Below are 11671 nucleotides of genomic sequence, written 5' to 3'. Positions count from 1 at the left end.
AAGTCTCAATGAAACTAATAGAACAAGTCAGGCATTGCCTAACTTTTCCTTTTAATTTCAATGTTACTACATTGAGTAATTTGTCTCATCATGCCAATAAATACAAGCTTTATAAATAGCTCTCTATGGTAAGAATCCTTTCCTGATGGTCCAAAAACAATATCTTAAAGGATTCTGTTGTGGTAAACTGGAAGATAATTTGTCGTTGGTTGTTGTTGTTTTTAGAATCTTGATGTGCCACAAAATATTTACAATGGTATGTGTGTGGAGGTGGGGATAGTGGACATTGTAAGGTTGAACGACTAGCCTATTAGTGCAATTTTTCTCAATTGTATAATCTTATGGCAGATGTACCATACCTGCATTTTTATGTATATGACTATATGGCTATCACCTTAAGTGGTGCAGCAGGGAAATGCTTGACTAACAAGCAGAAGGTTGCTGGTTTGAATCCCCGCTGGTACTATATCGGGCAGCAGTGATATAGGAAGATGCTGAAAGGCATCATCTCACACTGTGTGGGAGGAGGCAATGGTAAACCCCTCCTGTATTCTACCAAAGAAAACCACAGGGCTCTGTGGTAGTCAAAATCGACTTGATGACACACTTTACCTTTATATATGGCTTAGCATAAAGGGACAACACGCTGTTATCAAGTTATCTACAGCTGGAATTATAAAGCTATCAAAAATGAGCGGAATATATCCCTTGTGTTCCTCAAGGGCTTTTGTTACAAAGTCTCATTTGCAATGGCCAGACTTGAACTAAAATCTGTATATCTGTTTTTGTCTATTTTTCGTTTTTATCTATTTTTCTTTTTACACAATAAATGAAGGTCCTTAAGGAGAAATTGTGAGTCACCTTATCATGCTTATTGTGTCGCCTGTATACCAACTAATACGTATATTGATATCAAGATGCTCTGCTTTTCATACACACATTTTTAAAAACAAAGCTGGCATGCTTAAATGCAGTTTTAGAGGAATTATTAACATCCTTGGTGTTGCTGTGCTGTAGATGAATATGTGTTATTAATCTCCGTCTATGCCCGACTGCTAAACAAAGGCCTTTAAAAAGGAACTGATTACTAGCAAAATTCTTGGTTGAAGAGTAAAGCAGATTTTTGCTGGGTTCATGAAGAATGTTTCAAATGAAAGCTGTTAACATTACACACAAAGGGAATGAGGTCTTGTCTTTCTGTAAATGGATGCATTATTCATTAGGTGGAATAGGCTCCTAAACTAGCTGTTTTCTGAACTGCTGTTGCCACCACATTTACTTTTGCTTATTCAGCAAGATGACATCTTATGCACATATGATAGGTCTCATGAACAGGGGCTAAAGGGCCACAGAAGAGAGGGAGAAAGCTGCAGAACTCTTTCTAATAAGAATTTTTGCCAGCAAAATGTCATTTAATGCTGTGGGTTGTAGATTTCTCTCTCCTATGTATCCGTCAATAGGCCTGCAGTATGAATAAGACAGAGGGAAGCATTGTTCCAAAACAAAAATACATTTTTGAAGCAATGTCATATATAGTTAGGGCTCAGAAAATCCACTAGTCTACTTGTCTGTGACGGGTGAAAAATGATACCTGACGAGCGAAAAAAATCCTGATGAGTAATGTACCAACATAGCTCAACGAATAAAAAACTTTTATCTGGCTTGTGAACAGAACCAACATTTCTTGACCCTTGTATGTAGTCCATTTGTTTTTCCTATAAGCCAGCTAAAGTTTTGACACTTTGATTTATTACTGTTCCCTGCACTTCACTTCTGGATTTCTAGCATTCATGTTATTAGCATCCACAAAATAGGCGCCTCCCCTCCTGTGATGTCCTTGAAAGCCAGTAATTGCTGATGTAACCATGCTGGGCCACAACAATGACAGTACAAAGCTCTCCCCTCTTCATTGTGTCTTCTGTATGAGACACATTCTCTGGTGACTCCTTCTCATGCAGTTTCCAAGCTTCATCCCCCCAGGCCCAATACAAACTTGTAAGCACAGGTGCAGGCCCTTCCCCTTTCTCTTCTCCAGGCCCCATGAAAAGCCTGGTCTTTTTTTTTTAAAGGTAAGGTTGTTTGTTGTCTTTTAGTTTCTTTAGGCCCTTTTCTTTAAGCTCCATACATTTCTGGCTGCCTGAATGGTATTTATAGCCAGACATGCTGGGTGTGTATGTACATTAAATATACATGAGTGACAAATGCCTTTTATTAAAGACTATTCCCTGCCCCTAGTCTCTAGGGCCAGTTATGCATTGCACTCTGGAGACTAGAAGCCCAGATCATTTACTAGCACATCTTCCAGAGCCCAGAAATCCTATCAGCTTGACTAGCTCCCTCTTTCCTTTGGATTTTAATGTTCCTGATGATTGTTATGGTGCCTGTCCTCCTGCTGCCAGTTGAATGCCAAATCCCGTTGGCTTCAGTGGCTCAATGTCCAGAACATTGCTTATTCTGTTGTAGCACTGCTTCTGATTGGCTTCAGCGAATTGTGCAGTTTCTTCCAGGACCAGGTTTGCATAAATATTCACATGCATATCTAAATCCAACCTAGCCTCTTTTTGTCTTCACAACAATGAGCTTGCAGCTCAGGTCTGGCTCCCCAGGACCTTTGAGCACAGGTGAAATGGCTACGCATATGGTGCGGAGGGTGCGGGATATTGCCGGGGTGCATCTGGCAGCTCTGGGGCAGCTATTGCTGTAGTGATGGGGAATAGAAGAATTGGCGCTGGCAGAGCAGCTGACCGTTACAGGGGAAGGGAAACCAGTAATTTAGTAACTGTTTCCACTTCCAACTGCCTTGTCAACTCTCAGGCCTTGGGGAGCAGCTCCAACTACCCACAAAGTCTGGCCTTGCTCCTCTGCAATGCCAGGTCAATCCAGAATAAGATTGAAATTGTCCACAATTTGATCGTGGATGAGGGAGCTGACCTGGCATTTATAACTGAGACCTGGTTGGGGGAAGCGAGTGATCCAGTGTGGGCCCAGCTTCTCCCACCAGGCTACTCTGTTGTGCAGCAGACTAGGGAAAGTAGGTGGGGGAGCGTGTAGAGTGGCTGTGGTCCATAAGAATACCATCTCCCTTACCAGGGTCCCTGTGAGACCGTTGACTTATACTGAGTGTGTATTTCTGAGGCTGGGAACTAGGGATAGATTGGGGATTCTGTTGGTGTACCGTTCACCCTGCTGCCCAACTGACTCCCTAACTGAGCAGACAGAGCTGTTCTTGGAGTTGGTGTTGGAGTCTCCCAGGCTTTTGATGCTGGGGGACTTCAATATCCACTTTGGGGCTGGCTTGTCTGATGTGGCTCAGAAGTTCATAGCGGCCATGACAACTATGGGCCTATCCCAATTAGTTTCTGAACCAACTCATGTTGCTGGCCACACACTCGATATGGTCTTTTGTTTGGATCAGAGGGGTGTTCTGTGTGTGGGGGATCCGGTGGTTTCCCTGTTGTTATGGACGGACCACTACCTGGTTAAGGTTGGTTTAACAGCCACAATACACCCCTGCAGGGGTGATGGACCTATTAGGATGGTCTGCCCCAAAAGGCTACTGGACCCCAGCAGGTTTCCAAAAGGCCTTGGAGGGTTTTGAAGTTGGTGTGTCCAGTGATTCTGTTGATGCCCTGGTGGGAACCTGGAATAGAGAACTCACCAGGGCAGTAGACATGATTGCTCCTAAGCGTCCCTCTCAACCTGCTTCAAAAATGGCCCCTTGGTATACCGAGGGGCTGCGATGATTGAAACGGTTGGGTAGGCAACTGGAACACAAGTGGAGGAGAACTCGGCTTAAATCTGACAGGATGCAGCATGTGACCCATTTGAAGATTTATGCAGTAGCGATGTGTGCAGCAAACAAGGAATTTTGGTCTGTGCGCATTGCGTCTGTGGGTTCGCATTCAGTTTAGTTTCTGCTCCTTCAACTTCAAATCAGTCCCTGCAGTTGTTGTGCTATGATGCTTTTAATGGGTTCTTTGCGGACAAAATCTCCTGTATTCGGGCTGACTTGTACTCTACTATTTCCATAAGCTCTATGGAGGAGGTGTCCAGCAACCCTTCTTGCGGTATTAGGTTGGATCAGTTCCAATCTGTGACACCTGAGGATGTGGACAAGAGGCTTGGGGTGGTGCGGCCTACCACTTGTTCTCTGGATCCTTGCCCGATTTGGCTGCTTCTATCCAGCAGGGAGATGGTTGGAGGTGGCCTAGTTGATATCATAAATGCATCGCTGAGGGAGGGTAGGGTGCTTCCTTGTCTGAAGGAGGCAATGGTTAGACCACTCCGTAAGAAGCGTTCCCTGGACCCCTTAGTGATGTATAGTTACAGGCCAATCTCCAATCTCCCTTGGTTGGGTAAGGTAATTGAGAGTGTGGTGGCTGACCAGCCCCAGACAGTTTTGGAGGGAACTGATTATCTAGACCCATTTCAAATTGGCTTTAGAGCTGGCTATGGGGTTGAGACAGCCTTGGTTGGCCTGATGGATGACCTTTACTGCGGAACCGACAGAGGGAGTGTGATTCTGCTGGTTCTTCTGGCTCTCTTGGTGGCGTTCGATACCATCGACCATGGTATCCTTCTGGATCGCCTGGGGGAGGTGGGGATGGGGGGCACTGCTTTGCAGTGGTTCCGCTCCTATCTCTTGGGTAGATTCCAGATGGTGGAGCTTGGTGACAGTTGCTCCTCAAAATGGGAACTGTTATATGGAGTCCCTCAGGGCTCCATTTTGTCACCAATGCTTTTTAATATTTACATGAAACCGCTGGGTGAGATCATCAGGAGGTTTGGTGCTGGCTGTTATCAGTATGCTGATGACACCCAAATCTATTCCTCCTTTTCATCTGTATCATCAGGAAATGGCATTCATCTCCTAAATGCCTGCCTACAAGCAGTAATGGGCTGGATGAGGGATAACAAATTGAAACTGAATCCAAGCAAGATGGAGGTGTTCATTGTAGAGGACTTCCATCTGAGGACTTCCATCCATATGTCCCAATGCAATGCATGCAATGCCATATATCTCAATGGATGCATACTTCCATCCATATGTCCCAATGCAATGCTGAAACTTTCATGAAGGGAATTCACTGAAAGGAAGACCTCATTTCTGATATACCAAATGTCCAAACTCACTATGGGAAGATGTGTTCAAGTGAAATATTCACCACACAAAACTGGTGTGATGAGGTGGCTGAGCAATTGTGTGAAGTGGCCCCCGTTAAAGCCCACATGAAGCTGAATGAGGTGGTGAAATTGACTTCAGACTGTAGGCAAGGGATCCCAGCTCTTAATATTCCCTGTGTAAAACAAAATCAAGGGCAAAAACAAATCACCCTTCTCAGCAAATAGAAAATTATTTCTCCTGAGGTGAGCTAGAAACTTTTATTTACTGTTCTACCTGCAGGGTGTTGTTTTGACATAGGAAACATTAAAAAATGGCATCTGCCACCTGTAGGCTGAATTGGCACAGTCCACTTTACTACCGGGTTTTGTTGCATGTGCAGTCAAAAGCAAAAACATGAACAAGCTTGCATTCCTTTTTGCTTTCACATTGTTGGCGAATCGATAAAATATATGTGGGACATAAGTTAAAGCACCTCCCCTTCTTCCTTGATGAATGGATTTTCAGGACACTGTTTGCATTTCTGCCATGCATCGTGTCATGAAGGATGTTCTGGGTTTCCCCACAGTGGTAGGAAGACAACCTGTTCAGAAGTTATGTAACTAGGTACAGTATATCTTGGCACAGGGCTAATGTGAGTGCACTCCAATGTACCTGGAGAGAGTTTCTCTCTGTGATTGGGGATCCTGTTTTTCTTGCTATGTTCAGGGAGAGTGGAAGGCATGGATATGGAGTGCAATGTCATTGGAAGCAAGGAATGTGGATTAGCCAGTGCTTTCATGTGTTCCCTGTACTGGAGTACACTGTACCCAGATACGGAGTAGGCTTGTTCAAAGTATTATTATTAGGGTAGGCTAAGTGTCCTACCTTAGTACAGGAGCTGTGCATGCTCCTGTTTTTTATCATGTGTGAGGCAAAAAGCAAGATAGGAGGGATGGAAGTGATCATCTGGGAGAGAGGAGCTTTCAGACAACATTGCCTCCTACCTTGGTTAAGTGCTGGATAGGATGTGCTGTCTGGCCCAGCTCCTCTGTCTCAGATTATCACTTCCTTCCCCTCCTACTTTGCTTTTCCCCTTGCACATGTTCACAAAATGAGAGTGTGCACAGCTCCTGAACACTTGTCCTACCCTAATAATAATTGTGTGAATGAGCTTAGTGTCTGAACAGGGCTAGAGAAAGACAAGGAACTGAACTGTGAATAAATGATGTACTCTGGTGGTACCAGAGGGGAATGAGGGAAGGGAGGCTGTCCTGTCTAGACCATGTAGCTCACCCAGTTGCTGAACCCCTGTGGTTATTTGTTGGAAAGGCAATTTGCACATGATCAGAATGCTTTCCTTTCTTATCATCAGCTAATAGATTTAAAGAGAGCATTAAGATAGATAAAGAGCAATTCCCCATAGGCTCACTTCTATCTATGATTAGGATTGGAGCATTAAGGTAAAATGTAGTGTTTTTATTTCAGGAATCTAGCAGTTGTGAAAAAGCTTGCCACCTGCAGAAATGCACACTGCCCCTTCTGTGATCCCCCTAATTCTCTCTCTCTCTCTCTCTCTCTCTCTCTCTCTCTCTCTCTCTCTCTCTCTCTCTCTCACACACACACACACACACACACACACACACACACACACACACACACACACACACACACTGGTGCTACTGCTGACTGGAAAAGAAAACACTAGGAGTTGCCCATTTATAAAGGAATCTACTTCGTTCAAGGTTGTGCTAAATGGCATAATTACCTGTAACATTCACATTGCTGAGTGTAAGCATAAAGAGAATGTTGTCTGCCCTGAGTACATCATTTGTACAATACCCATCGAGACAGAAGAATGCATGTCGTGGCTAACTCAACCTAGACAATCAGTGAGGGTACAATTACAGACCTCTGAGGTTATTAAGTTACATTCTTAGGCTTAGTTGATATGAGAAATAACAAAGAGGAACTACTAGAAAGCCCAGTAACTAATGCCCTCTTTGCATTAAAATTGGTGGGAAAATGCACATGCGGGCACTCACAGTATGTAGCTTGGCTAAAGTTACACTCAAATAAAAAGCAGGATCTCTATGGTCAAGACCAGATCAGTCTCCTTTACAGCATACCTCTCACTAGTAATCCTCTCTATTTCCCCCCTCAGTTTGCAAGCCTTCCCCCTACTACACCTGTTCTTGCCAGCCTAAGATAATACCATTTGGATCCCAAGGCAATTGATATGTATTTGCTATGTAGATATATTAAAGGCTCATCTAAGATAGACAAAACCTTCTGTTCCTCAGGACAAGTTCTGGTGGAATGACCCCAGTGCTGTTGTCAAAGATTCACAGAGTTGAATGGTCCATCTATACCAACCCCCTGCTCTGAGCCAAGATATCCTATAACTAAAGGCATCAGTGCCAAGTTAAAACTGTTTTTAATTGAAAGAATTATTAATCATCTGAGGGTTCTTCCACTACTGTTTATAATTCAGCTGTTTCTGCTGCTTTATTTAAGAAAGCCAAGTGGATATGGTGTAGTCGGTACACCAGTAGGCTAAGACCAACTGCTAATTGAGCAAAGTGGCACCATTCAAAGTAGTGATCCCCCTTAAATTTAGCAGAAGAAGAGCAACTGGCCCTATTCAACCCCAGCACAGCTTCCCTCCAGTGGCTGTTGCTGGAGTCTACCTTATGTTTCTTTTAGATTGTGAGCCCTTTGAGGACAGGGGACCATCTTATTCTTTTTCTATGTAAGCTGCTTTGAGAAATTTTTCATGGAAAAGGAGAACACCACCCACACTGGCATCCCCTGCGTGCCACCGCTGCCTCTGGGCCCACTCCGCCATGGCCTTCACATTCACCACCTTCTGTTAACATGCTGGCACTGCTCCTCACTACTGCCCTCATCTTCTTTGCCATTTGGCATATTATAGCTTTTAATGACTGAAGACTGACTACAAGAATCCCATTAGACCAGTGTAATATGCTCAACCCTCTTGTACTCCCAGAGTATCTCATCCATGCATTTTTCTATGTTGTGTTGCTGTGTGCAACAGAATGGCTTAATCTGGGTCTCAATATGCCATTGTTGGCTTACCACATTTGGAGGTATATGAGTAGGCCCGTGATCAGTGGACCAGGACTGTATGACCCTACAACTATCATGAATGCAGATATTTTAGCATATTGCCGGAAGGAAGGATGGTGCAAACTAGCATTTTACCTTCTATCATTTTTTTACTACCTATATGGCATGATCTATGTTTTGATGAATTCTAAAAAGATGACATCCAGCAGATTGGTTCCACCACAGTGCATGCAGAGAAGCCACAAAACAAAGGATTGTTTTCCAAGAAGAATTTGTTATCAAGATTTAGCTATGGAATCTGACAATCATAGTTCAATATAGAGAGAGAGAGGTTACACCCTCCCCCCCCCTTAAAAAATGTCCACCATTTAATATTCATGCAAAGACTGGTTGTTGTTTTTTTAATGTACTAGGATGTTTAAAGTGAAAAGAATTACATACAAAATAATGCAAAGCAATTGCCTATATAGAATTGAATAGTTTTCTCCAGCACCAAAGTTCAAAAGCATCAATACTTTTTCTATCTTGCTTCTTCAAAGTCCAGCTTTCGCATCCATAGAGTGTCACAGGAAAAACAATTCTAATCTTTGTAGGTAACTAATTTTGCTAGCATGTGAAGAAAGCAATTCGTATTAAGTTCCTTCATGAGGTCTTTATCTTTCTTGACTTTGGCTTCTCTCCTCTTCTTGGCAATTTCCACCATCTGTTCTGGCATCCATTTTTCTTTCTTGTGTTTCTTGGTCTTTGGTAGTCTCTTTTCACATTCGTCTTAACAATTTCTTTGATTTCATTACACAGTTCCTTTAGTTCCCTATCAATGAGGTTCAGAACTTCAAAGCAGTTCCCGGTATTCTCCTTGAAAATGGTGGGTACATTCTCAAGATCATATTGTGGACACTGGATAGCTTTGTTTTTCCTCTTTAGCTTGACTTTGAACATGTACATGAGCAGTGCACGATCTGTTCCACAATTGGCCCCTGGCCATGTTTTTGCTGTTATAACTGAGCTCTTCCACCTCCTTGCACCAATAATGTAATCAATTTGATTTCTTTAAACTCTGTCTGGTGATGTCCGTGTGTATAGGCACCGCTTTGGTTGTTTGAAGAATATGTTAGCAATGAAGAGATCATTGGCTTGGCAGAAACTAATAAGTTGTTCTTCTATTTCATTTCTGTTTCCTAGGCCATACAGTCCAATTGTGTTTTCCTCTTTACCATTTCCAATGTTGGCATTCCAATCTCCAACCACCAGCATCACATCTTGCTTGCATGTTCTGTCAATTTCAGACTGAACTTGAGCATAAAACTCATCAACTTCCTCTTCTTCTGCATCAGTCATTGGAGCATAGACTTGAAAAACTGTCATGTTAAGAGTTGTCCACGAAGTCTAATTGATATTAGCTGGTCACTGATCGCATTGTACCCAAGTACTGTCATTGCTATAACCTTCCTGACTATGAAAGCAACACCATTCCTTCTTTGTTTTTCATGTCCTGAGTAGTAAACGATATGATTTTCTGATTGAAAGTGTCCTATTCCAGTCCATTTTAATTCACGGATGCCCAAGATGTCAATCTGTAGTTGATTCATTCCATCTTTTACTGTATCTTGCTTTCCCATATTCATGCTTCTTACATTCCACATTCCCATTGTAATTCTGTCTTTGCAGCTTTGGATTTTCTTTTCCCGCATGGCAACATCAGCTGCTAGACGTCCAAAAGGCTGTAGTCTAACCACGCCATAAACACCATCGGTACTCTGAGAGATCCTCAGTAGCATGTTGAGTACCATCCGACCTGAGGGGCCAATCATCCAGCACTACATCGACAATCATTTTATCTTGTCTATCCATGTGGTTTCCTTGGTAAAATACAGGAGAGGTTTACCATTGCCTTCTCCCGTGCAGTATGAAATGATGCCTTTGTCATTGTCACTAAAGTGACTGTCCTTCCTGTATTGCTGATACCCAATATAGGTGCCTGCTTGCTTTAGCTGGGCAATTGGGATGACCTTCGCGCCTTGAGTGACCCTACTGGGAGTATATCTCCTGGCGTACTTTGCTCATCCCTTCCAGGAACACACACATACACATTGGCCACAATGAGGCAGCATACATGAGTACAATTGCAGGAAGAATTGTAGTTCAATTTTCAAATATTTGGATATTTTCTCTTTGTAATGTGCATGGCTCAGACTTTCCATATTTACAGCAAGCAGTAAACAGTTATCCCCCTGCTTTAATTTTTCAGTGGATATTGCAATGGAAATAGTTATCTGTGAAGGAGTACATTTTAAAAACCACCATTTTTAAACCAAAGAAACAAGTATCACGCAACAGTCTCAAACTACTATACAACCTGGATCAAATTCGGTAACACATTTTGTGAGTTTGCAGGTAAAACTGCAAACTGTTTGAGAAGCACATTCAAGAATAAAATGAGATGGGGAAGAACCATGTGTGTTGCCCAACTTCTTGGAAGAAGAGCAAGATCTAAATGTCACATAAGAAAGAATATTTGGATGTAGTTATGTTGGTGCAATTTTTAAAATCTCAAATGCATTTTATCCATTATGTTATCCACCTTGTAGACTATACAGAGAAAAGCTGGAATATAAATATTTTAAATCAGTCAATAAATTGTCAGTATTCAAAATCTATTGACCCAGCCCCCACCCCATCTTCTTTCCTATAGGCTAAACATACAAGCCAGGATCCAAAGATCTATGTGATCCCAGCTGTTTGCATGTGCTCTGTGAGACTTTTGTTTTGCTTTATCTTAATTGCAGATTCCCATGCAATCATCTTACTTTTGGAACTCCACTCAGTTTCAAAAGTAGTTTGCCATGCCATGCGGCATTAGGATGGCAGTTGCAGTTTGGAAAGCACAAGCCCCAAGTCTCTTTGACTATATGGCACTTGTAAGCCTCTCACTTTGATCCTGGCCATGGAGGTCTATCAGTCTGACATCTCATTCCTGGCCTTTCCTTTTTGCATATAGAACTGCTCTATTCTAGGAATTACTGCTTTCCTCTGAGTTCCCCTAAATCAGCCTGTTCATATATTCATCCTGAATGTTTGGTGTGCACAAACAAAAATTAGAATCTTTATTTTCCATGCTAAATGAAGAACTTGAGGACAAGAATGTCTGTTGTGTTTAGTAAGCCGAGAATTTGCATTCTTCTTCAGGGCATTAAATAACATAGGCCTGCAATGAAGATGAATTGATCCATTTCGTGCCAAGACTAGTTGGCAGCAATATGGCCAGTCTTTGTGTCTTGCCAGCTACTGTTCGGGCATTTCAGTGTGAAAGCCAAATGGCAGGATGGGAGTTAATTAAATGTTCATTAAAAGTGTGGCTAGGATTTGCTCTTAATTGGAACTAAGGGCAAGAGCTTATTCACCCAGGACATTAGTGACTTTGACTAGGTTTCCAAACTGTCTGGCTTATTTTGCCTTGCATTTTATCAACTAGTTACTGCA

The 11671-nt window shown here is 42.5% G+C and overlaps 1 pseudogene; it reads left to right on the top strand.

The window, feature by feature from the left end:
- Positions 1–7947: 7947 nt before the first annotated feature.
- LOC128327431 (protein cornichon homolog 1-like) lies at positions 7948–8512 on the top strand (annotated as a pseudogene).
- Positions 8513–11671: the final 3159 nt, after the last annotated feature.

Source organism: Hemicordylus capensis, chromosome 5 (assembly GCF_027244095.1).
Source record: "Hemicordylus capensis ecotype Gifberg chromosome 5, rHemCap1.1.pri, whole genome shotgun sequence".
Classification (NCBI taxonomy): domain Eukaryota; kingdom Metazoa; phylum Chordata; class Lepidosauria; order Squamata; family Cordylidae; genus Hemicordylus; species Hemicordylus capensis.
This window is presented reverse-complemented; position numbering and strand designations above follow the sequence as displayed.